This window comes from Ursus maritimus, unplaced genomic scaffold, assembly GCF_017311325.1.
Source record: "Ursus maritimus isolate PB19 unplaced genomic scaffold, ASM1731132v1 scaffold_11, whole genome shotgun sequence".
NCBI classification, from domain to species: domain Eukaryota; kingdom Metazoa; phylum Chordata; class Mammalia; order Carnivora; family Ursidae; genus Ursus; species Ursus maritimus.
The window spans coordinates 43,043,744-43,069,519 of record NW_024423453.1 but is presented as its reverse complement, the minus strand read 5'-3'; the positions used below and the strand labels follow the sequence as shown (position 1 = coordinate 43,069,519).

The 25,776-nt window shown below is 41.0% G+C and overlaps 1 protein-coding gene across 9 annotated transcripts in view; it reads right to left on the bottom strand.

Moving 5' to 3' along the window:
- Nucleotides 1-25,776, bottom strand: part of LRAT (lecithin retinol acyltransferase) — a 123,309-nt gene that overhangs the window by 8,993 nt on the left and 88,540 nt on the right. The gene's annotated exons all lie outside the window — the stretch shown is intronic.

Sequence of the window (25,776 nt, the reverse complement as noted above, 5' to 3'; positions counted from 1 at the left end):
CTTTTTGCTCTCAGCTGGCACGCGGGTCTACTGGAGACTAGCTTTGCTCTGGCGACTGGAACCCAAGGCGCCTCTGCGTTCGGACGCACCAGTGACCGTTGAGCGCGCGGCTCCCAACGGTCAGCTGAAAAACGGCGAAGCCCCCAGCGACCTCCTGGAAAGTCAGATTAATGTCAAGTTTATTCCTCCGGCACAGGGTCAGATGGACCCTGCGTGGGTTCATCCACCAAAACGTTGCCGCTTTCAAAGCGCAGCCTCCCGGAGTTGGCCAAGTAGGGATGTGGCACTGCGTCCCTTGCCAGAGCGCCTGCAACGTGACCCAGGCGCAACGGCAAGGGTGGTCCCCGGGAGCAGCCGAGTGAGGGAGCTGCAGAGGCGCGGTCCGCGCCAGGCTCGGCACGCGGGGTCCCGACCCTGCGCCGAGTTCGGTGCTAATGCATTACGTAAATGCTTAAATTCCGCAGACAAAGGCCACAATAGAGAGCCTCGGTTGGCTCCACAAAGCTGCCCGATTCCAGGCTAATAGGTTTCTTCGGGAAGCAGATTCTCCGCTCGCCTGGGGGAGGAGGCTGGCTGTGGATGATGGATGAAGGGCCATTCATCTTACCTGGAAGATGAAGGGGACCATGGAGACCAGGAGGGGAGGGGGCTGGCTCCCAATTATCCTCGGAGGCCCGGCCTTTGCTCCCACCCGGGTCTGCCATCAGCGTTCTGCCCCAGTCGTCCCGTTTGCCGGTGACTTTTGTTCATTTCACAAATGATCCCGAATCACATTATAGTCCAGCAAAAAGAAGAAAACTCCATTTCCCACAACCGAATCGAAAGCAGACGATGGAGAAGGGGAGAGAGGCAGTGCATTGGAAATTTTAAATCATTTATTTCCCCAGTCTGCGCCCAAAATTTAAAGCGCAGAGCTACGGAGTTGCTGAAATTAACCAAACACCCCCGCACAGGGGCGTTTGTTAGCTTCCAGCCGCACAGGAGCTCAGCGGCTGGATTTAAAATCTGGGGAGTCTGTGGAAGTTTTTTAAAATTCTGATCCAAATCTCCGCGCACACGTTAAACTGGCGATCCCACGTCTGACTCAAGGCTCTGGACACACTAGTCTGGTACAGTTCTAAGAAAGCGGAGATGCCGGAACCTCCAGTGTCAGGAGCCAAACGGCTGAGGGGGATCAAAGGGGACTTAGTAATTAGCGATTTCCGTCTCTGGTGGTCACTAATGCGGCTTATTAACGCCTACGACTGTCTCCACCTGGGGAATTTGCGGAGACAGAAGTATGGGGAACTGCCCGACGGCTCCACAGAGAACTCTTTGAGAGCAAAAAAGTACTAAGGAGAGATCACCTCTAGACCTTCCATAGCCTCGTCCCCACACGGGGTTTTGGGAAAGCTAGGCAGCGCCAAGCTGATTTGAGTTTCCCCTGCCCCGCCTGAGGAAATTCGGCCTCCGGCCTCGGGTAACCCAAAGAAGGCTGTAGAATATTTCCGTTTTCGGTGTTTCTGAAGTCTTCTGAGACCTCTTAAGCGAGCAGTGATTACGGAAGATTAGGCTGCTTCTCAACTGACAAAATGCAGCGTCCTCGAATGAGCTCTTGCTGGCTCAACTGATTTGCCCTCCCCATGGTAACTCTACTGTACAAAAGGCAACTCTCAACGTTCTCAGATTTGTATATATTTTTGTGGCTGAGTGGTGAGTTTCTGATTGCTCCCTAGAGGCACACTTCATAAATATGTTTATATGCTAATAGTCACCCTTCGACTAATAGTCTGCATCAATTTTAGCTAAACTGGGAACGGAAAGTTAGAAGGAAAGGCCCAAGAAAAATCTAACATCAGCAATTTCTCTTTGGGGGTGCCTGGGTAGCACAGTGGGTTAAGCGAAGGACTCTCGGTTTCTGTTGGGCTTGTAATCTCAGGGTCCTGAGCTGGAGCCCCCTGTGGGGCTCCACACTCAGTGTGGAATCTGCTTAAGACTCTCTCTCTCTGCCTCTCCCCCACACGTTCCCTCTCCGTCTCTCTAAAATAAATAAATCTTAAAAAAAAAAAAAAAGACATTTCTCCTTCCTAATCCAGAAACCATTCATTTAGACCAAGGAACATCTGCATGGGTTGCTGGAAAGACCTCTTGTTTTCCAGATTGTATGAAAGTCAGCTACATCCAACAAGTCTCCATGTGCAAATGCCTTAAATGCACGTAAATGGGTCACCAGGTCTGGCCTGGGGATTCTAAAAGAGCTGAGGCTTTCCAGGTCAACACACAGACTTCACTGAAAAGTCCACAGACTCTCACCTCAGCCACCACTTCCCTATCCTCCCACCAGACAGGGACAGCATCCCCACCTGCGGCTCTCAAGCCTGGGGCCATTTCTCCCAGCTGCATGGGCCAAGACTCTGCTGGGTTTCTGTGCAAAGGAGGCGGAAATTGGGGCTCATAACTTTTGGGCTTCATCTTGGAGCCCTCGCTCTCATCATGGGTCCCAGGACAAAGAGGTCCCACTCTCAGAGACAAGGCGCAGAGTCCAGCAGAAATCTGGAAAGCTAACAGGTTTCCCACCTGCACACATCTTGCCTCTGGAGACTCCTTGCTCCTCAGAGAAGTCTTTAGAGTAGAGGATATGATCACAAAATTCTGTGCTTCCTATGTGCTGGGCCCTGAAGTAAGCATTTTCTCACTTCCTCCTCATTACCCTGTGAAGTATCATCTCCATTTTACACAGGAAGAAATTGAGGCTTGTAATTTTGCCTGCATCACTGTGTTGGTGTGGATCAGGACTCGACCACAGGTTTCTTTGCCCCCAGGTCCATCACCGCTGGGGAAGGACTGACCTTCCATCGGTCCGTCTACCTGTCATCCATTCATTTATTAAATACCTGCTATATGTCACATGCTGTGCTTGTCTTAGAAGTTCAGTGAAATACCTAACCCTAAACTTAGTTCCCACGCCTTCTCTCTTTAATTTGGACTTCATTTCCCTGCTTCTCTAGTGCCATGGAGGTCTAATTTTTAGCATCAGTTATTTTACTGCAATGGTGAGGAAGGTCTGATGAAGATTCTGGTTAATAGCCTTCCCTCGCCAGGAAGGCCCAGCACTTGAGTGGCCATGTAGTCCCACACCCTCCTTAGACAAAGGTGCTCGGTGTCTTGCCCAAAGGCAGGAGCTCAGAAGCAGAACTAGGTTATCCCAGACTTCTTACCTCTTACACCTTCTTTCCCCTGGCCCCTAAGCCTGATAAATTTGGTTTTCTAAACTTCATGTTTTAAAATTATTGCCCTCCTTTAGGATTATTTTGTTGTTGTTCTTAGATTTTTAAGATTATTAAATCTGGAGGCACATATGTAATGAAAATCTTAACATTTATTTTTCTTCTGAGCTATCTTTCTGCCTTTATTACAAATGCTCAGGTCTGGCCCCAAGGACACAGAGGCCCTAACTGGCTAATTCTAACGGAGTGGGGAAAATAAAGGCTTTGTGCATTTCCCTCTGGAAGCAGTGAAAAAAGAGCAGACACCTTTTCCTGCAGCCTCCAAACTCAGAGCTGCCTACAGTGTTAGGGATCAATTACCTCCTGGGAGGAAGACTTCCTTCCCCAGCTTCCTTCCTGGTTGGCTAGCACCTTATTATGAGGCCCTCCGTCTTGCCTATTGTCTTTAGAAAGATTAAAGGCTGCAGTTCCAGCCAGACAGGATTTAGGATTTAGGGGTTGTTTGTTTGTTTGTTTTGTTTTGCTAACCATAAAATAAGAATATTGAGCAAAAAACAGAGAATGTACATTTAATATCAAGAATCATGACCAAAGTAAATGTGGCTTCATATAAATGAATAACAGGTTGAGGCAGCCGTGACATAGAGGAAGGAGGCAAAAATCCCGAGCTTAAGGCCTTATAGTGCCATTTACAGCTCAATGAACTCAGACGAGTCACTTGTCACCTCTGAGCCCCAATGTCATCTTTCTGAAATGGGAATACTATTTCAAAGGGAGGCTTGGAGGATTAAACACCATCAAATATACTGTATCATTATACGAAGATTCATAACATATCATTTGTATTATTCTTCAGAAAAACAAAGTAAGGCAGAGGTGTTTTTCCTTTCTGCTTTGACAGCACAGTTATCCAAGAATGCAGTGCAGACAAAGGCTATGCTTTTACTCATAGATCCCTCCTGATGACTCGGCCCAGAGCCACAAGGGTGAGCAGAAAGTGGGCACATAAGCCTTCTGGCATTGAGTGCAACCACAGAGGGACAGTGAGTAGACCGTGGGCCTAGGGAGAATTACACTCGGGAGATCTGGAAGCTTCCACAGAGCTCTGCTCCTCCAGCTGTTCACCACCAATGAAGCCCTTTATAATTTATAAAAACAGAGATAAAGGCCAGTCTTTTGTTTGAAGATGCTTTTCAAAACATACAAAACCCCCAAGTGTCCATGTTTGAAATGATAAAATGACACAATGCCAAGGAATGACTAAAAATTTCGAGATGCCCCATGATATGTAAAGCACATTTCATTTCAAAATACAAATGATAAATGGCAAGCCATGTGATATCTTAATAACTTCCTCTTGCTTCCTTTCATTTGAGCTGGTCATTGTGAGGCAATAGTAAATATGAACATTTGGTGACCCAACTTTGTGAACAAAAGCAAATGCAACAATAACCTTTGGCCAGGCAGGACAGTATTGGCGATCACCAGTAATGCTAAGTACTAGGAACAGTGATAAATACCTTGGTATTATATTTCAAAATTTAACAACAAACTGTGACGAAAGTTATGTGAATGTGGTCTCTTTCCAAATATCTTATTGTACTGTACTCATCCTTCTTTTTTTCTTATGATGACATGAGATGATAAGAAGCTTACATTATGAAATGCAGTCAGGTGGGAGACTGCTTCACTGCAGTAGGAGTAATTTCTCTCACTTTTTTTTTTTAATTCAATGAGGCATTGCATTGTTTAAAGTAGTTATTGTGAATCCTATTTAGGTTTTCCAAGTACTGGACAGTGATTTATCTTCTTTTCAGATGGCATCCAGAAAACCAGAATCCTAAATGCATTCTGGAACCTGGGAATGCAGGCTTGCGGTCAGCATGAGAGTGGTCTGTGAGATCGCTTGTCTTTTCCACCAGTGACCTTCTTCCCTCAGAAGGGTAAATAACCAAACCAGCCATACTGTGAACTTCAGGGTGCCAGGCCACAGTCAGCAGGCCATACCAATAGGGGAGCCATTACAGAGTGATGTTGGTCCCAGGCCCAAAGATTTAGCCAAATTTCAAAAACGCTCTGTACTTGCATAGACACTCTAAGGATATAATGACAGGTAACTGAATGCTGAACTTTCTTCATATCAGGCTTAGCTTTAGATGCTCCTATCTGGGGGTGTGTGAGATCTCAGAGACTCCTGGCGCCTAGAAGGCTCCATGTGCAAAGCGTCCTGAACTGGATTAGAATGCGATGCTCTCTAACCCCTCCAAGTGTGAATGGTCCTGGGGCTTATGAAAATCAGATTACTCAGGCCCTTCGGAGAGTCCTCGCTATTGTTCTTGGCGAATTTTCACAGGGAGTAATTACCAGAAAAGAAGATAAATCACTGTCCAGTACTTGGAAAACCTAAATAGGATTCACAATAACTACTTTAAACAATGCAATGCCTCATTGAATTAAAAAAAAAAAAGTGAGAGAAATCACTCCTACTGCAGTGAAGCAGTCGTTCCGTAAGAAGGGCCCGAGAGACGGGGCGAAAGTTTGGTAACAGTTGGTGCTGATAATCAGGGGCTCCTTTGATTATGTACGTTGGATCGTACAGCTTTAAATGATATAAACACACCGTCTCATCAATATTTTGTAGCAATATATATAATTGATATGTTCTTGAAAAGGATAATATCTCTTTGATTTCTAAACTGAATTTGAAGGGAAGTAAGCATATCATTCTGGTGTTTTTGTAATTACGTTGACTCTTAACCCACCCCCTTCCAAAACAAAATTCAGTGTGGTTCGGCTAAAGCTGACTCATACCTAAACAGCTCAAGCAGCTACAAAAAAAGGGAAATTTGATTTTAAATTGTCGCAAACCTCTTAACTGGAAGAAGTCCAAGTGGACAGATCTCTCTTTAAGCACCAGGCTGCCTGTGTTCTCTGTAGGCACAAACCTTCATGTTTGAATTAAGTTCACTTATTTTTATCCTGGTTGCCCTCTACTGTGGCTTCCCATGAAGCTGGATTACTTGCATTTTATTTACACCCATTCTTTACATGGAAAGCACATGAGTGGGGGGGGGGGTGCCTAGCTGGCTCAGTCAGTAGAGCATGTGACTCTTGATCTCTGGGTTCTGAGTTCAAGCCCCATGTTGGGTGCAGAGATTACTTTAAAAAAAAAAAAAAGCATATGTGTGGAACTGAACTTGGATCACACAGAATCAACACAGAAAATAAATTCAATAACTTTTCCTTTAAAGATGAATTAAAAATCTGTGTAATTGTTTTCATCCAATAGAAGTTTAAATCAGAAATCACTGTCATTTTAATGTTCAATTAGTTTAACTTTCAAAAAGAATAAACCAAGATATTTGCCCTTTGGTCATAACTATTTCATGTTCTAACACTTATATATATTACACTTTCTTTTTTCCTATCTGTTATTCTTTTATCTCTCTTATTTAATTCTGGAAGGTGCTAATGTGGAAGTGAGGGTTCTTGGTATTTTTCTGTGGTACCCTTTAAGGGCACCATCACCACTGGCTCTAATCTTTGTAGATCAGATGGCATCCAGAAAACCAGAATCCTAAATGCATTCTGGAACCTGGGAATGCAGGCTTGCAGTCAGCATGAGAGTGGTCTGTGAGATCGCTTGTCTTTTCCACCAGTGACCTTCTTCCCACAGAAGGGTAAATAACCAAACCAGCCATACTGTGAACCTCAGGGTGCCAGGCCACAGTCAGCAGGCCATACCAATAGGGGAGCCATTACAGAGTGATGTTGGTGCCAGGCCCAAAGATTTAGCCAAATTTAGACATCTTTGACATCGTTAGTACATTTCCTACATTTGGTCCAATATCACCCAAAATATTGTCATAACCTGCTTTGTGATGCTAAGTAAATTAGTTCAGCTCACATCCCGTCAACTCCTGTACAAAAGTGGTCATAGTATCCATTACCCTCCCTGCTGAGGACTCTCATTGTCTCTTCACCTCCTGAACTTTCTGGAATTCAATCTAGCAATAGCTAGAGAGTCATCCTGCATGCCTTACTGGCAAGTCAAATATAAGACAACAATCTAAACTCTCTGTTTCTTCAAATGATGGCTCTTCCAGCCCTCGTTTTTACTTTTGATGAGAGGGACCAGATTTTCTTATACAGGGCCCAACCCCTCATCCGAGTTTTGCTTCATTTGGTTTCAGTTATTCACAGTTAACCACAGTTTGGAAGTAGATCTTCCTTCTGACATATCCTCAGGAGGTTATTAGTAGCCTAACACTGCGTCACGATGCCTATGTCTTCCACCTGACTGCATTTCATAATGTAGGCTTTTTATCATCTCATGTCATCATAAGAAAAAAAGGATGAGTACAGTACAATAAGATATTTGGAAAGAGACCACATTCACATAACTTTTGTCACAGTTTATTGTTATAATTGTTCTATCATTATTTATTATTGTTATTCTCCTACTGCACCTAATTTTAAAAATTAAACTTTATCATAGGTATGTATGTATAGGAAAAAACATAGTATATATAGGGTTTGGTAGTATCTGTGGTTTTAAGCATCCACTGGGGGCCTTGGAACTATCCCCCGAAGATAAGGGGGACTACTGTGTGTCTTTTATGGCTGTACCATTTGGTTTTCAAATAACAATTTCTGGTTTTTGTCTTTCAAAAAAAAATAACAATTACAATTTAACCAAGTATTTGGGACACCTGGTTGGCTCAATCAGTTAAGCATCGGACTCTTGTTCTCAGCTCAGGTCTTGATCTCAGGGTTGTGAGTTTAAGCCCCATGTTGGGCTTCATGCTTGGCATGGAGCTATTAACCCAGTATTTTGCTTTATAGATTAAATGGAAGAAATCTTCAAGATTTTTCTCTATTTATTTAATCTTTCAATGTAGAATAGCTATCAATGTGTTCTTTTTTCAGAATGCCAAATTCAGGAAGAATGAATAAGAAAGAGTAATTATTGGGGCACCTGGGTGGCATAGCGGTTGGGCGTCTGCCTTCGGCTCAGGGCGTGATCCTGGCGTTATGGGATCGAGCCCCACATCAGGCTCCTCTGCTATGAGCCTGCTTCTTCCTCTCCCACTCCTCCTGCTTGTGTTCCCTCTCTCGCTGGCTGTCTCTATCTCTGTCAAATAAATAAATAAAATCTTTAAAAAAAAAAAAGAAAGAGTAATTATTGATATTTTTTTAAAAAGTTTATTGCCAAGATTATTGACCAAAAATGTGACTTAAAACAGTCTCATTTTAGCAATATTATCTAGAAATGCATCATCCTTGATTAAAACTAAGTATCTATAAGTGTTCTGAGTTCACAGTGGGCATTCAATAGAACTCCCACTTAAATTTTATCTAACATTTACAATTTTAGTTATGAAGTTACACTTACTTGAATTAGGTAAGAACCTTGAATCTTATTGGTTAATATTTCAAAATTATTCCTGTGTTTAAGATTGTATTACCTTGGGTATAGAATCATCTTTCTGAGTGAACTTCAAAGTCCTTTTGACTCTAAAATTCCGTACATACCTCTTTAAGAAAGATGAAAGTAATACATTTTAGTATTGTCCCATTAGCAAATGTCAAATTTATAAAATGGTCAAATGTCATAAAATAATAAAATCTTAGCATAATTTACATTGTATTTATTTAGAATTTTAAATTACAGATTATATATCCAAAAGTTGTACATATGAATAAAATTTTTCCATGCTTTTTTAGCCAAATAGATTAGATGAAATATACCTACTTATAATATTTGCCAATTTCTGAAGAAGTATGTATTTATTTCTCCCAAATAATTAAGTACCCAGGGGGAGGCTGGATCAGACCAAGGGGTCAGAGTCAGGCAATGGAAAGGACTAGGCAAATCTATTGACTGTCCATAGTTCTCATGTAATGGGAATGAAAATGGGATGATAGGATGTTCAAGCATGTCTACTCTGTAGCCAGATTGCCTGGGTTCAACTCCTGGCTCTTTTATTTTTGTAGCTTTGTGACCTTGGGCAAGTGGTTTAACTCCTCTGGTCTGAGTTATCTCCATTTTCAAATGAGAATGCTAATAAAAATGATGGATACCTCAGAAGGTTGTTGTAAGGATTAAAAAATTGATATGTATATATTCTTTGAAGACCTAGTAAGAACTCAAGAAATGATAGTTTTCTTTCTGGAACACATTTAACAATCTATTGATTGCCCCTAGCGTTCATGGAAATTTGCAAGAGGCAGCAAAGATCCAGAGGGTAGTAGGAAATTCTAGAAATGGGGATCTCCAGGTGGGTCTCAGGTTCTGTGTGGACACCCAGAAATGCAACAATAAATGAGATTTGGTCCCCTTCCTAATGAAACACAGAGCCATTAGGTAGGGAGCAGACAGACCTAAATAAAACTTCCATAGTTCAGTGTGATGTGCTGAACAGCAGCAAGCAGTAGTGGTGCTGGGACACTTCTGAGGGAGCAATCACTTCTAATTGGATCAAGAAAAGTGAGAGAAGGGGTAACACCTAGGCAGTGCCACAAGGAGTCAGAGTTTGTGACATAGTCGGTGCCAGGAGGCCAGACAAAGGCGCAGCATGAATAAAGGCAAGATTATAGAAAAGTGTTTGGTGTATTTTGCAAGTTCAACTAGAATATAAGGTGTATGCTGCTCTGAGTAGAGGTTAGAGCTCCCACCGGGAGTTTGTGGGGGCCACGTTGCGAAGGCCTCCCATGCCCTGATGGGACTTCAGGCTTTACTGCGGAGGCACCAGAGAGCCACTGCAGGCTTACAACAAGGGGAATGATTCGCTCCAAGGTAACTCTGAAGGCAGGATGGAGAGTGGATTGAAAGGAGAAGGGAGAGAAACTGGAGGCAGAGACCCGTTGGACGGCCATGTAGTGGTCCAGGGAAGAGAGCTAGAATAAGGTGGGGGTGGGGGATGAGATGGAGGGGCATGGAAAAAAGATGAGAGATATTGCTGGAGACAAACTGCCAAGACTGATAACCTGGACAGAGTGGTGGTGGTAGAAGTGGTAAGAGGAATAAGGGGGTCCAGGCATGACTCTCAGGTTCCCTACTGGAGCAGCTGGACCGACAGGAAGAGGAGGTGGAAGGGAGGAATAGGAACAGGTTTATGGGAGCAAGGAAATGAGTTTAGCTTTTGATAGACTTTCCTTCCGAATTTCATCATTGCATAGGTTATCGGCTTAGACAAGAAGCACAGCTGAAGCGGTGAGTCGTTCTTAGCAACTTTACAATTCTTTCCTTTAACCAGCGACAGAAGCTTAGAATGACTTCATGAGCTTCTGAAAAACAGCGGAGCTACAGAGAAGCTGCATTTAGGACCGCTTATGTACTTCTGGCCTTCTAAAATTTAGATCGAATAAAATCATTTCTATGGTTTCTCGTATTTCAGATATTAAGTATGGATGTGGTAAAAACTACGAGAGAGATGTAGAAGAGAGTAAAGTACATTCACTGTTACAAATTTCCTTTCAGGCAAGTTTTACTGAGAATAGTTACCTAAGGGTCACTTCACGGAGCCTCCCACCGAGAGCCTCTGACTGAACAGGTCTGGGGTGGAGGCAGGAACCTGCGTTGTAACGAGCACCCCAGGTGATTCCCAGGCAAGTGGCCCTCACAGCCTGAGAACCACCTTGACCACAGCTATCCCTCTTTACAACTCTGCCAAACCCAGGTCATTGACACAAGGTAATGGGGCTGAGTGAGGCTGATAGTGGAGTCCTCACGGTAAGGCAACTCAGACGTATAACCTTGAGAACTTACGAGAGACCCCCCACGACACCAGATTTTGTAACAACACTTATTAAAAATTACATAGCTATCACTAATTGTCAATACTCATGAAGAAGATCTAAATGCAGCAAGGTTTCAAAGTAATAGGGAAGTTTTAGGAGTAAGCAATACGCTGGACGCACTAGTTACTGATCTGAGTTCCATCTTAGGCATATTTCAACCCAGTTCCACAGCATAGGGGTGGCTTCAGCTAGTTCTGGACAACGATAATACATAATAACTTTCTTTACGTCAAACCGTGGCCTTCCTTAGGCTATAGAATACCAAATACTCTCTAGCTTCAAGATTAAATCATACATGAACTGTTTTCTTAAATCTCGAGATACAAGGTTTCTAAGCAACATTCATAATGAAGAGAACTGTTTCACACTAAGTTCTCCAAAGAGACTTCCCTCCTGTTTTCTTCCTCATTCTGAAGGGAAAATTCTGTAGTATGAGTGCATATGTTATATTTTATAGAATGTTGTCGATACCGGCTAAGGTCAACAACACATAGAAAAGACACAAAAGGGAAAACATTCAGTGTTTAGGCGCTCACCTATGGATCACTCAGTGAGGTGGGGCTCCCACCACCAAGAGAATTTTTCAAAACAAAGTGCGATACGTATGTTCCTAGCAGTCCATATCTATAGAATTAAGAAAAGATGAACTGTAATACATTTTACCAAGTATAAAGCCTGCTGAAGGAAGTGGCTACCTCCCAAGGAAACCCCATGCCAGCCTTATTATAGCCATAAAAAATTAAGAAATGAGATTTAGATGTACATATGCATATAAATAGATCTTTTACTCAAGAATGCCCTGAGTGAGGGGCGCCTGGGTGGTTCAGTCAGTTAAGCGGCTGACTCCTGATTAAGGCTCAGGTCATGATCTCAGGGTTGTGAGATCAAGCCCTGTGTCAGGCTCCGCATGGAGCCTGCTTAAGATTCTCTCTGCCCCTCTCTGCTCATGCTCTTTCTCTCTCTCTTCAAAAAAAAAAAAAAAAAAATGCGGTGAGTGAAACGCCAAGGCTGAATTCACCCTCACCCAAGATAACCTTTACTCAAAAAAGAAAAGCACTTGTAAATGGGAAGAGAAAGGCATTTTTTCTTTTAACTTTTGATATAATTACAAATAGTTGTAAAAATTATGTAAAGAATTCTCATGTATTCTTCACCCAGATTTTCCAAATTTTGCTTTATCCTTTCTCTCTCTGTACACACACACACATCTGCACAGACATATACATTTATATATACTTTTTTTCTGAACTATTTGAGAGTAAGTTGTAGATATGATGCCCTGTTACCCCTAAATTCTTCAATGTCCTTCCTAAAAGTAGACATTCTCTTAAATATCACGGTATCACTATCAAAATCAGAAAATGAACATTGCTACAGTGAGCTAAACTACAGATTTACTTAGGATTTGCCAATTACCCTAGTCTTGTCTGCTATTGCGAATGAAAATTCCAATTCACTGATTGTAGCCACTTGCCTCATCTCCTTTCATCTAGGACAATTCCTCAATCTCTTCCTTTCACAACACTGGCATTTTTGAGGAACAGAGGCGTGCTCTTTCATCGCATATCCACCATTTTGTGTTTCATATTCCTCTCGGTTAGAGTCAGGGTATGCATTCTTGGCAGAAACGCCACAAGAGTATTGTTGTTTTCTTTCATATCAGTAGGCAAAGGATGTTGATTTGGTCGATTCTGGTTAATGGGTTACTAGCGAGAAGGAGAAAAGCAGTCCCTGACACCTGGGGTCTGAGAATGCCACCAGCCAGGCCTTGGGGTTGCTGGGAGATGCACTGCCTCCCCCCCTCCCCCAAGCTGGGCCTTGGAGTTCTTGTGTTGAACATAAGCTGTTTCACAGAACATCAATATTTGTCAAGGCTACTCTGTGACCTTGTGACAAGACCCCTCCATTATCATGTCTGAACACAGACAAAACAATGAACACTGTCATAATTGCACAAATGACCAAGCCTCCCCCTCTCTTGGTTAAAATATGTATGCCTGCGGCTGCTTTGCCGATTACAGCTCTCACTTCAACCCACTCTTCCTTCCTTCTGCGTAAGATTTCCAGAGATATCCAATGATAGGATTACTCACACTTCCTGACAACTTCAATCCAGAACCTTTTTCTTTAGCCCTCTCCAGAGTTAACCTAATACCCTCTCACTGAACCGCCCCATGGTTTCCCATGGGGTGCATTCTTGCTTACTGCCACCATTCATAATCCCAGCTTGTTCAACCACAGGTGTCTTCCCGGGGGTCTCAGCCTGCAAGGCACTGATGCTAGGAACACTAACTTTGCTCGGTTGGGACTATTTCTATGACCTGGCGATAGCTAACTTTCTGCCACGGTTTTAGCATCCATTCATGATTCTCACCTGAATCAGTTCTTACCAAGATGTTTGCCTGCGACATTGTGGTTTATAATAAGAAATGTATTTGGTCTTCCTCCCACTTCTGACACAAAGCTCCTAAAACCTTTGGAATTTCTGAAGTGATGAGAGCAACAAAGGTGTGTTTTGTTGTGTTAATGAGGTGACTTTTGCAATGCCCTTAGATCCCCTAAGGGTGGGGGCCATCACCAGAGGAACAAACCATGTAATCAGAAGGTTGAAAGTTTCAGTGCCATCCCTCTCACCTCCACTGAGGAGGGAAGGGCTGGAGGTCAAATCAGTCACCAATGGCCAATGATTTAATCAACCATGCTTACGTAATGAAGCTCCTATAAAAACTCCAAGGGGCAGGCTTCCTAGAGCTTCCAAGTTGGTGAACACCAGGAGATGCAGGGAGACTGCCACACCTGGAATGAGCATAGAAGTTCCGGCGTCTTCCCACACCCTTGCTCTATGCATCTCTTCCATCCGGCTATTGTTGAGTTGTATCCTTTTACAATAAGTAGGTAATCTAGTGAATAAATGGGTTTGCTGAGTTCTATGAGCCGCTCTAGCAAATTACTCAAACCCAAAGGGGGAATTATGGGAACCTCTGATTTCTAGCCAATCAGTCAGAAGTACAGGTAACGACCTAGGCTTTAGACTAGTCTGACGTGGGGGTGGAAGAGAAGAGTCCTGTAGAACTGAGCCCATAACCTGTATCTGTCTCCAGGTTGTTGTGTCCTGGTTTGCTATCTCCAGGTAGAGAGTGTCAGAATCGAGCTGAATTGTAGGACATCCGTTTGTAGTTGGTGTCCAGAGAATTGTTGGTGTTTAGGGAAAACGGTACTCTGATCTAGCCGCATCGAAATTGGATCTAGGAACCCAAAATGTTATCAAATGGTAGTTTTCCTATTTTCATCATCCTTTCTATAATAAGAAATTAGATTTCTATCATAAGGAAGTTCTCCATTCTCCCCTACTTATTAATATTCCTTTGGGCTTCACTGTATCCTTACTTTGTTCAGCGGGTTGCAATCCATTGATCTATTTTTTATTTTGATGGTCAGATTATTAAAAGTTTGTCTTTGGGAGCTTCTTCAGACTGGCCTGTGTATTCTTTGGATTTGTCTCCCATTCTTTGAGCATTTCACCACTTTCTGCCACCCCCAGATGTTCCAAGCTTATCTATTTCTTTCCTACCCCAATCTTCAATCTACACTGCCCTTGTTCCTCCTAGTGTAGAAGGATATTTTGAAATTAAAATCTGGATACTTGGTATATTCATTACTACTGCTTCTAGGCCCTCTCAGCTGACAGAAAAAAATAGTGGTACCCATATACATATATGTATATATACATGTCCACATACACGGTAATCTATATTTATTTCCATGACTGTCTTTACATATTAAAAACTATGAGTTTGTCCTGATACCTCTAATCTAACCCCATCTGGGTCCTTGTAGAATTGGAAGGCATTTTAAATACACACATGCATCATGGATAAAAGGTAAAAAGCATGTCCTTGACAACAGCAGCTTCTGCTGAAGAGCATTTTACAGGATAGGTATAGTATGGCCCTTATGGACAAGCGTGCCCACTGCTGTATATTAGAAAGCCCTTTTCCTAAAGCTCTGATTAGAGTCTAGCCTTAGTCTCTTCCAGCCACCATCCTTGCAGTTACTGGTCTGTCCTCCCAAGTGTCAGCAGTGGTAATGATGCCCTTTGTTTTAGCAATGGGCTTCCACCAACCCTAAGTTGATTTTTCCCCACGGTTTCATTTACAGTTAGCTGGAGAAGACTTACGCCATGGTAAAACTTGCGTTCTAACGGACAGAAGCATCCTTCCAGTTTCTTTGCTATAGCATCAGCACTAGCATTGGCATGCTGCCATCAGCCTTAAAATTCAAAACTCTTTGCCGGGGTGCAAAATTGGTGGTAGCAAGTGAGAAGTTTACACCCAGCACATATTATGTTCCTCACAAGGTATCAAGATGTTGCTTTTCTTCCCCTAAGATTTTTTGCCTTCAAGCTTTAGCCTTTGAGCATGGACCAAACCGTACACCCCAAAGTACGTGCTGAAGTCAGAATATCTCAATAGACACATCATGAGAGTGTTCACAGGGAGTATTCACTAATGACCACAAGACCGTTAGAGTATATCTTCTGTCCCATGCTCTTGGGGCTTAAAGCATGGGAAAAAAATACATAGGTATACAAATACACATTTTTATTAGTAGTATATACTAATAAATTGTTATATATATATACATATGTGTGTGTGTGTGTATGTATATATATATATATATATATATATATATATATATAATTTATGCTTCTATGTATGCATACATGCATGGAAGTCATTCAGAAAAAGATCACCACTGTCCAGGACAGGGTCACAGGGGTATTGTGACCAAGATGTGTATCCGTGATAGGAGAAGGGGAAATGAGGAAATTAAATGAAAAGGGAAAGGTAGATGAACTGCTTGGATAGAGTATAGATACTGTCATCTAGTAACAAAATATTTTCCTTGTGATATTTTAAACATTGTTTTTGTTAATTTCTTGAATAATAATGTGGAAAATGAATATAACTACAATTATGCAAGGATGTATAAAAGCAATAGAATTATTAAGGATGTAGAATAAATATCATGATGGATTATATAGGCACTGATATAAGAATTTACACATTCAATATTTGCCCTGGTATTAAGACTGACAGAAGATAGCTTGATGGTCAGTGTTTTAAAACAATTTTTCATTTTCTTCATATACTATGTTAATCACCAAGCTGGTATCAGGGAGGATTATTATTTCCTCTTATACTTTTTGCCATGAGGAATTGACACAACTAGCCTTTGATTTTATTTTTCCACTGTGCAATTTCAGCTGCCAGTTTTACATAGTACTAAATACAGTCATGGGGCGCCTGGGTGGCTTCTCAGTTTAAGTGTCTGACTTCAGCTCAGGTCATCTCAGGGTCCTGGGGCGCAGCCAAGTAGGGCTCCACACTCAGCTGGGAGTTTGCTCGTCCCTCTCCTTCTGCCTCTGCCCCTTCCGCCCTGCTCCTGCAGGCTTGTGCTCGCACTCTCTCTCTCTCTCAAATAAATGCACAAAATCTTTAAAAAATACATTCATTATTACTCAAATGAATAAAATCCATGTTTAAGAGCAATTTCTAAATGTGTTATTTCAAACAAAGATTAATTTCAAATAAGAGCACCTGCCCCGGGTTACTATTTCCTTTGTAAGTTAATGACTGTCAATATAAATTGGACCCATTTTTTCTTCTACATATAACCAGGTGGGATGTGGGCTTAATGAAGAGATGGAAAATTATGTAAGAACTGTTATTAATCATACTTCTACAATTAATGTAATTACGTTCAAAAAGAAAAGTCTGCTCATGAATTTCAGGGGATACAGACTTCTCCCCAGACTTTTAAAAATCTATTTCCTGATTTACTAGACAGATATTTCTGCCCTGCAGAATGCAGACCAGTCTTCTATAACAATCCAGGGCCATATGTGATAAGAGAATAATGTGAGCTCCTTTAGGAGCTCAAGGAAGGATGAAATGTCGGCCAAGATTGACTCATATTTTTTTTTCTTTTTCAATCTCTTTATTGCATTATGAAAATAGGGTTTCTAGAATCACACAAGGCAAATTTTTGGTGCCATACTTATTTGTTACAGTCAAGATGATGTTAGTCTTATGTTAGATACATAAAGGGAGGTTAGCATAAGATAATATTATTGTACTAATTAAATGTTAATATTCATTACTTCTTAGTTAATTTAAATTCTGAGAGTTCTGGAACCTTAAAACGTTAAGTAGTTATTATTACTGAAATTAATAAATTGCTGTTGACCAGTAAGCTTTTAACTCATGAATTTAGAAATTACTTAGACAGTTAGGAAGTCTTGGTTGTTTATTCAGCTGCACTAGTATTTTAGTATATGTTCCTACCCGGTAATTTAACCTCAACTTTAAAACAATTGTCTCTTAAGTGAGACTATCTATACCTGATAATGAAGTAGTGTCTTTTTCCCTGAAAAATAAACAAAATCTTTTTTTTCTATAAGATTTTATTTATTTATTTGACAGAGAGAGAGAACACAAGCACGGGCAACAGCAGACAGAGGGAGAAGCAGGCTCCCCGCTGAGCAGGGAGCCCGACGTGGGACTTGATCCCAGGACCCCGGGATCATGACCTGAGCCGAAGGCAGACGCCTAACCATCTGAGCCACCCAGGCGCCCCTAAATAAATAAAATCTTAAAAAAACGCATTACAACTTAATCTTTTAACAGGTCTGTTATTGGGTTCGTTTCTTAATTCTAATTCAACATTTCTTCAACTGTCAGAATTTTAACTGTCATAGAACAATTAAGTCAAATCGGGTTGTGGATAATTTATAACGCTCTGTTCAACATACACTTCACTTTTTATATTCATATAATTTGAGGGTTATTCTTTAATATAAATTCATCTATGTTCTTTTATTAGTATGTTTCTTTAGACCATTATTGCTTTTAGGATACACATTTTAGAAAGACCACTGCGCTGGCTCAGTCAGTGGTGTGTGACTCTTGATCTTGGGGTTGTAAATTTGAGTCTTATGTTGGGTATAGGGATTACTTTAAAATCTTTAGGGGCACCTGGGTGGCTCAGTCAGTCAAGTATCTGCCTTCAGCTCAGGACACGATCCCGGAGTGCTGGGACCGAGCCCCACACTGGGCCTCCTGCTCAGCGGGGAGTCCGCTTCCCCCTCTGCCCCTAACCGCACTCATGTTCTCTTTTTTTCTCTCTCAAACAAACAAAATCTTTTTTTTTATTGCTCTATATAGTCTTATGTCTTTTATTTATTTATTTAGTTATTTATTTTAATATTTTTTTTATTATATTATGTTAGTCACCATACAGTACATCCCTGGTTTTTGATGTAAAGTTCGATGATTCATTAGTTGTGTATAACACCCAGTGCACCATGCAATACGTGCCCTCCTTACTACCCATCACCAGCCTATCCCATTCCCCCACCCCCCTCCCCTCTGAAGCCCTCAGTTTGTTTCTCAGTGTCCCTAGCCATCAGGGAAATTCAAATCAAAACCACACTAAGATACCACCTTACGCCAGCTAGAATGGCAAAAATTGACAAGGCAAGAAATAACAATTGTTGGAGAGGATGTGGAGAAAGGGGATCCCTCCTACATTGTTGGTGGGAATGCAAGTTGGTACAGCCACTCTGGAAAACAGTGTGGAGGTCCCTTAAAAAGTTAAAAATTGAGCTACCCTATGATCCAGCCATTGCACTACTGGGTATTTGCCCCAAAGATACAGACGTAGTGAAGAGAAGGGCCATATGCACCCCGACGTTCATAGCAGCTCTGTCCACAATAGCTAAATCGTGGAAGGAGCCGAGATGTCCTTCAACAGATGACTGGATTAAGAAGTTGTGGTGCATATATATAATGGAATATTATTCAGCTATCAAAAAGATTGACTCATATCTTTGAAAGCTGAATGGCTTTCAGTGTATTAGTGCTAGATGAAGTGAAGCCTCCAACCCACATGTACCACACATCCCATTATATCTTGGAAGCAATAATGTCCAACTCTGAGAAAAGAAATATGCAAACCTTGCTGCAGACAAGGAGATTGTGAATAGGATCAACAGTTTATTTACAAAAATAACCAAACTTCAGATCATGAAGAATCAAAATATTAATCTTAATATTTAAAAACTATACAAATATTTTACCAGAGGCTTGAAAAATATGTTTCAATATCCTGCTCAAACCAGCACCAAGCTAAGCTCATGATATTCACAGTATTAAAATTGGGATCACTTTAAACATATCAATGCTAGATCAAGGCAGAGCCTCAAACCCACGTGTACCACACGTTCTCTTATACCTTGGGAGCAAAAATGTCCAACTCTACCAAAAGAGATCATGCAGGGGGGAGTGTCACCTCACTGCAGAGATGAAGACTGTGGTGGCACTGCTTTGAGAGGTAAGGGAATGCAGTGTCATCATCAAAAGCACGGACCTGGGAGCACACTGCCTGGTTGAATCCTGGCTCAACTACCGGGACCTTAGGTAAATTATTTCTTCATTGTGTGCTGTGCCTCCAGCCCGGTGTCATTAGGTTGTGAGGAAGAGCAAGTGAATTAATAAGTGCCGAAAGACCCTCAGTAGGTTAGGTAGGCTTTTAAAAATAATGCTCATCGAATGAACTGATATGTGCTAATGAGGCCCCTCTACATGCAGGACATGGTGCTTGGGCTTAGAAGCCACCTCCTACGAAGATCGTCAATATGGCCAATGTGAAATTACCCGGCAAGCTTTATGAAACTGACTCAGTGATCATCGTATACACCAGCCAGCGAATGCCCTATGTTCGCTTTCACTTACTTAATCAATAGTAAGTTGGGAATATATACTTATCCCATAGTAAGTGCTGGAAATATGAAGAGGTGTGAGACATCAGCTCTGCCTTGGAGGGCCTTCAACGATAGTTGAAGATAGGACATATACAACCAAGGATTACAAAAAGGCGCCCTGTACCAAATGATGGCATTGTCGAAACTATACATGTATGGGTACCGATACACGAATGAACCATTATTATCAGGGTCCTTCTTTCCTCAGTGAAGCATGCTTGACTCCACCATTTTCCCTTGAATTACTGTTTCAATTCTGTGTTGCTACTCACAGCTTGAGGTTTATTTGGTCCACTCCGGATCTAAAAGTTCTATTTCTTTGTGATTTTGTTTTGCTGTCATATTATTGTTTTGTTTAATATTCCGAAAGGGCTTCAAAGCAACTCGAGTGCTAGATCCATAGGTTAAATGTTTTGTTTTACTAGCTCACTTTGCACAGCACATGCCATGTTGGTGCCACACACACACACACACACACACACACACACATCTACATATATATTAATAAATACAATACATAGAAACCAAAAGTTAACCCACATACCAAAGTCTAAATCAGACAAGTCTCTTTTCAACTGAAACACCACCTAGATTATTAAGTTCACTCTGCATATCTACGACTGGAGGGTGATGCAGACAACTGGCAGGAGAAATGAAAGAGAGCAGTTAACAGGGATGAAAGATTTACAGCATCGATTTTATAAAAAGCCGAAGAGATATTTACCCACAAGAAAATAACCCAATGACTGAATGTCACTCCATAGGGATTGTCTAAAGATCATTTCCCAAAGAAGAAGGATACAGGTGCATGGCTTTGAAGTGAAGCCAGAATCATTTAAGTTAGAGATCAGAACACCGAAAAGAACTGCAAAGCAGCGCTCCTCCAACAGTCACCTGAGGACAGGCAGCATCTGCAGAGTCCGTCAGAACGGCCAGTGTATGCCCTATGTTCAAGTTCAAGATGTCCAAGTTCCACTGCAGAAGGGGGTGCACTTAGCATTCTGTTTTAACAAGCCCTCCAGGTGACTGATGCAAGCTCAAAATTTCTTAAGCACTGCTCAAAAAAATCTTTGCTGGGAAGAACATACTTGAAATACTCATCAGAGAAGGCGGGCTTTTATTTCTCTCATTATTGCAAATCTGAAAAGCAATCTAACTGACTGAGTGATTATCTCTGGACCTAAACCGGCACCGTGCACCATTCCTCGCAAGGGTTATTTGCAAGGCCATTAGACTTCTGCCCCCAAAGAGATGGGAACAAGTGTATGCCTCAGGTTTGGGGGTGCTGAGCACTCAGTCTCATACCTTGAGAGCTCGGCCCGCACAGACTGCCAGCTAAGGATTTTAGGAAAGGTAAATGGGCTGAAAAAGGGTGATAGAGGAAAGGGAAAAAATGGGAGACGATAGAGTGGTGACCCAAATAGGGAACTAGGACAGAAAAAGAAAAAGAGTAAGAAGGAAGTATGGACATGAAAATAGAAGAAGAAATAGGAGATTCTATCTAAAGTCAGAGTTGAGTTCCGTGGGAAGCAAGAGAACGAAGGAGTTTAGAGGAATATTCAAGAAAGTCACTCTAAGGGTTACAGGAATCAGTATGTGAAAGGTACAGCAGTGCTTGGCAAATAGCACTATAAAAAGGCTAGTTATGACTAGGAAGGTAATGAAGAAAAACGAAGTGTAAGAGCAAGAGATAAGAAAAACATTAGCTGGGCGCCTGGGTGGCTCAGATGGTTAAGCGTCTGCCTTCTGCTCAGGTCATGATCTCAGGGTCCTGGGATTGAGCCCTGCATCGGGCTCCCTGCTCAGCGGGGAGCCTGCTTCTCCCTGTCTGTCTACTGTCCCCCTTGCTTGTGCTCTCTAGCTCTCTCTGTCAAATAAATAAATAAAAATCTTTAAAAAAAGAAAAGAAAAAGAAAAACATTAGCTAACCATTTTCCAGGGGTAATAATAGGAGCAGCCCTTTCTGAAGTAAGGTGATGAATCAGATGACCTCTATAGTCTTTCACAATTAATGGTTGTTACGTGGCTGGTATGTTATATGGCCTGTGCGTGTGCACGCACACGTGCACACACACACACACACACACACACACACACACACAATTAACTGGAAAATACTTGTGGTATTTATTATTATTATTTTTTTGCAAATTGAAGAGGTATTTTACTGGCATATCTAGGCCATTTGTTTCAAAAAGTCATCTTTAAGTGACATGAAGAATAATTAAAAGCACGTATTTATAGAGAAGTATCACTACTAACAAATTCTTTTACATTTTTGTTTTAAAATGTCACATACTTTAAATTTGACAAAAGCTCATAAAAATAGAAAAAATCCTCTGTTTTAGCTGACCCAGCATATCTAAACACAATGGGGTGCCTTCTTAATTACTTCCTTTAATATGCTGAGCTTAGTTTCAGAATTCATTAGAGATCAGACTTCCAGAAGAATTTCCTGTTTGTTTTGGCTAAATTATTATTGGTGAATTTTAAAGAAAAAATAGAACATATCAATTGATTATAGATAGTCTTCGGGAAGTATGAAATGAAAATACAAGAAAGAAAATGTATCTGCACAGAATCTAGCTTTAGAACCAACAGATGATGAGAGCACACCTCAGAATACACTAGTGAAATTCAACTCTCTCATTGGCCGGTATTAGTAACAACCGGCAGCATATGGGTTTGTTCAAAGCAACTAGAAACATATTTACTCCTTCCTTCTTAGCTTACCAGATGGCCCCAAAGAAAGGCTATGATTTTTCTCCAATTTTACTTATCCAGAAAATAAAGATCTTAAATTGAATGTATCCTAGCTTTCAGGCTTTCCTTGTCATTGAGCACACCCAGGAAATGATGTTATACAAAGAAAACCCTAACCCTTTATGAACCAGTCTAAGCATGAAGTTACTCTAAGACATTCAAAGGGGTGCTTTGTGTGGTGTTCCCTGGTACTGATAGCAAACATGAGTTTATTAGGAAGAATGACGAAACAGGCTCTTTGTTCTCGGGAAAATTGCAGCACCGAGTGCGTGTGTATGTGTGTGTGTGTGTGTGTGTGTGTGGTGTGAGGGAGCGAGTGGGTGTCTGTATTACTGACCATGTGGTGGCCACATGCTTCTCTGCTTAACAGAATCAAAAATTGCTTTTCTAGGTCTACACAGTTCCTGGGATTTGGTTCTTCAAGTATAGATTTCATTATCCAAATACTGATAATGGCCATGCTATTTGAAAACCATTGTATTCTGGACTGATGTTTAAATTCAACAACCCATGCTATTGGTGCTAGTTCGTCCCACTGATGAGGGAAATCTTTTCATGAGTACTAAATTGGAATTACACAGGATAAATAGTATTTTAGTCCCTAGTGCAAATGGCTCTTATCTCAGGACATCCTACAAATAACAACGGGGGTAGAGTGAGAGGGTGAGGATGAACTGGAAGATCTAGCAACAGCCTTAGAGATCAATGAATATAACACATCTGCTGAAATATTTAAGGTGTGGGTGGGTTAAGTTTGTACAGGCTTCAAAATAACCATCTCCTATGGAAAGACACACGTGGGCATAAATCTATAACTGTGCCTGACTTACACACACAAGATTAAACTTGAGTTAATGCTGAATATTTAAGGAACTATTACATTCTTAAGAAATGTACTTTATTACTTTATTCAAACATTGAATATTCACTGAAATAAACTGAAGAGCAATAGAACATACAAGGCTTGCTTTTTCTGACTAAATACCTCCATTATGGTGCCAATTAATTTCTTTGGGGGCAAAAGTTTTGCTTTGTTTTTTGGGGGGACAAAACTAAAAAAATTTAGAAACCTGAAAAATGTAAATTTTTTATGTAATTAAATAAAAGTATTTTCTTCATTAAATAAAAGTATGTTATTTAATTACATAACCATTCATAAATGACATCCACAATGTGTGTGAAAAAACAGCTGACCCAATCTTTCCACCTAAATAAAACTAACTTAAAGAGTAAACCTTAAAAACTAAGACATCTTAACATAAACTTTATAATTCTCAATTTCTAAATTTTTCCCCAGTAGCTTTTACTTTCCATTCTCAAAAATTCATTCTAACACCAATTAAAAACCCCAAATTACACAATTTAATAATTCTAAGTATTTTTAAATGCCCCAAAAAAACTCTCGAAAAAGAAGTTTTAATGATTTCCTTTACTAAAGATAGTTTCTTATTGAAAAAGGTATTCTGAAAAAAAAAAAGGTATTGTTTACTACTAAATACTAGCTTACAAATTGATACTAGAAATCTGCGAAAAAGTGATTCAAAGGTTACAAATATTTATTGAGCATCTGCTATGTGCTTAGTGCCCAGAATGAAAGAGTGTAAGGACATAACAGAGGGGGAACAAAACATACTCCCTGTCCTTCAAAAAGTTGATGGTGCCAGAAAGTGTCTCCGACAAAATTAATACAAGATAGACAGACACATGCCAAAGCAAAGCAGAAGGGGATTAAAGAGTAAAAGTGGAGATTGTTTCTGCCTGGGAGAATTAAGGACAGTTCATAGCGGAAGGATCACTTGAGCTAGGATTTATAAGGGTAATAAGAGTATTTGGTTGTGAAAAGATGGACAGGAAGAAGAGCAGGTTGATAGCAAGAAATACTGAGATACAAGACATGGAGTTGGGAAAACGGAGGTTATATATTGGGGATGGTAAAGTCTAAGCTCTTTAGGGCGGGAAAGAGGCCCTCCATTTCCTGACCAAAGTTCCATCCTCAGACTCATCTGTTCCTATTTCCTACTTGCAAATTCTCTCTGTTTCCTGAGCTTGGAATGCCCTTTCTCTCATTCTCTCTACTATACTGTAGGGAGTCTGTTAACTATGCAATAGCATTCTGTCTAAAAAAAACAATGTACATACCTTAATTAAAAAATAATTTATTGCTAAAAAATGCTAACCATCATCTCAGCTGTCAGTGAGTTCTAATCTCTTTGCTGCTGGAGGGTCTTGCCTTGATGTTGCTGGCTGCTGACTGATCAAGGTGGTGGCTGTTGAAGATCGGTAGCTGTGGCACTTTCTTAAAATAAGACAACAACGAAGTCTATCACGCGGATTGACTCTTCCTTTCATGAACTATTTCTCCGTAGCTTGCGATGTTGTTTGATAGCATTTTACCCACAGTAGACCTTCTTTCAAAATTGGAGTCAGCTCTCTCAAAACCTACCCCTGCTTTATCAACTACATGTATGAAATATTCTAAATCCTTTATTGTCATTTCAACAATCTTCATAGCGTCTTCACCAGGAGTAGATTTCATCTAAAAAAAAAACCACACATTTTCTTTGCTCCTCTGTAAGAAGCAACTCACCTGTGAAAGTTTGATCATGAGATCACAGCAATTTGGGCATATCTTCATGTCTAATTCTAGTCCTCTCGCTATCCCTACCACATCTGCAGTTACTTCCTCCACTGAAGTCCTGAGCTCCTCAAAGCCTCCATGTTAACTGTAATCAGCTTCTTCCAAAGTCCTCTTAATGTTGATATTTTTGACCTCTTCCCATGAATCACAAATGTGCTTAATGGCATCTAGAATGGTGAATCCTTTCCAGAAGGTGTTAGTTTACTTTGCCCAGATCCATCAGAGGAGTCACTATGACAGCTACGGCCTTATGAAATGTATTTCTTAAATGTTAAGACTTGAAAGTCTAATACTCCTTGCTCCATGGGCTACATAATGGAAGTTGTGTTAGCAGGCATGAAAATATTAATCTCATTGTTCTTCTCCATCAGATCACCTAAGTGACCAGGTGCATTGTCAATGAGCAATTAAAGAATTTTTTTCTGAGCAGTAGGTCTCAACAGTGGGCTTAACATATTCAGTAAACCATATTGTAAACAGATGTGCTGTCATCAGGCTTTGTTGCTCCATTATAGAGCAGAGGCAGAGTACATTTAGCATAA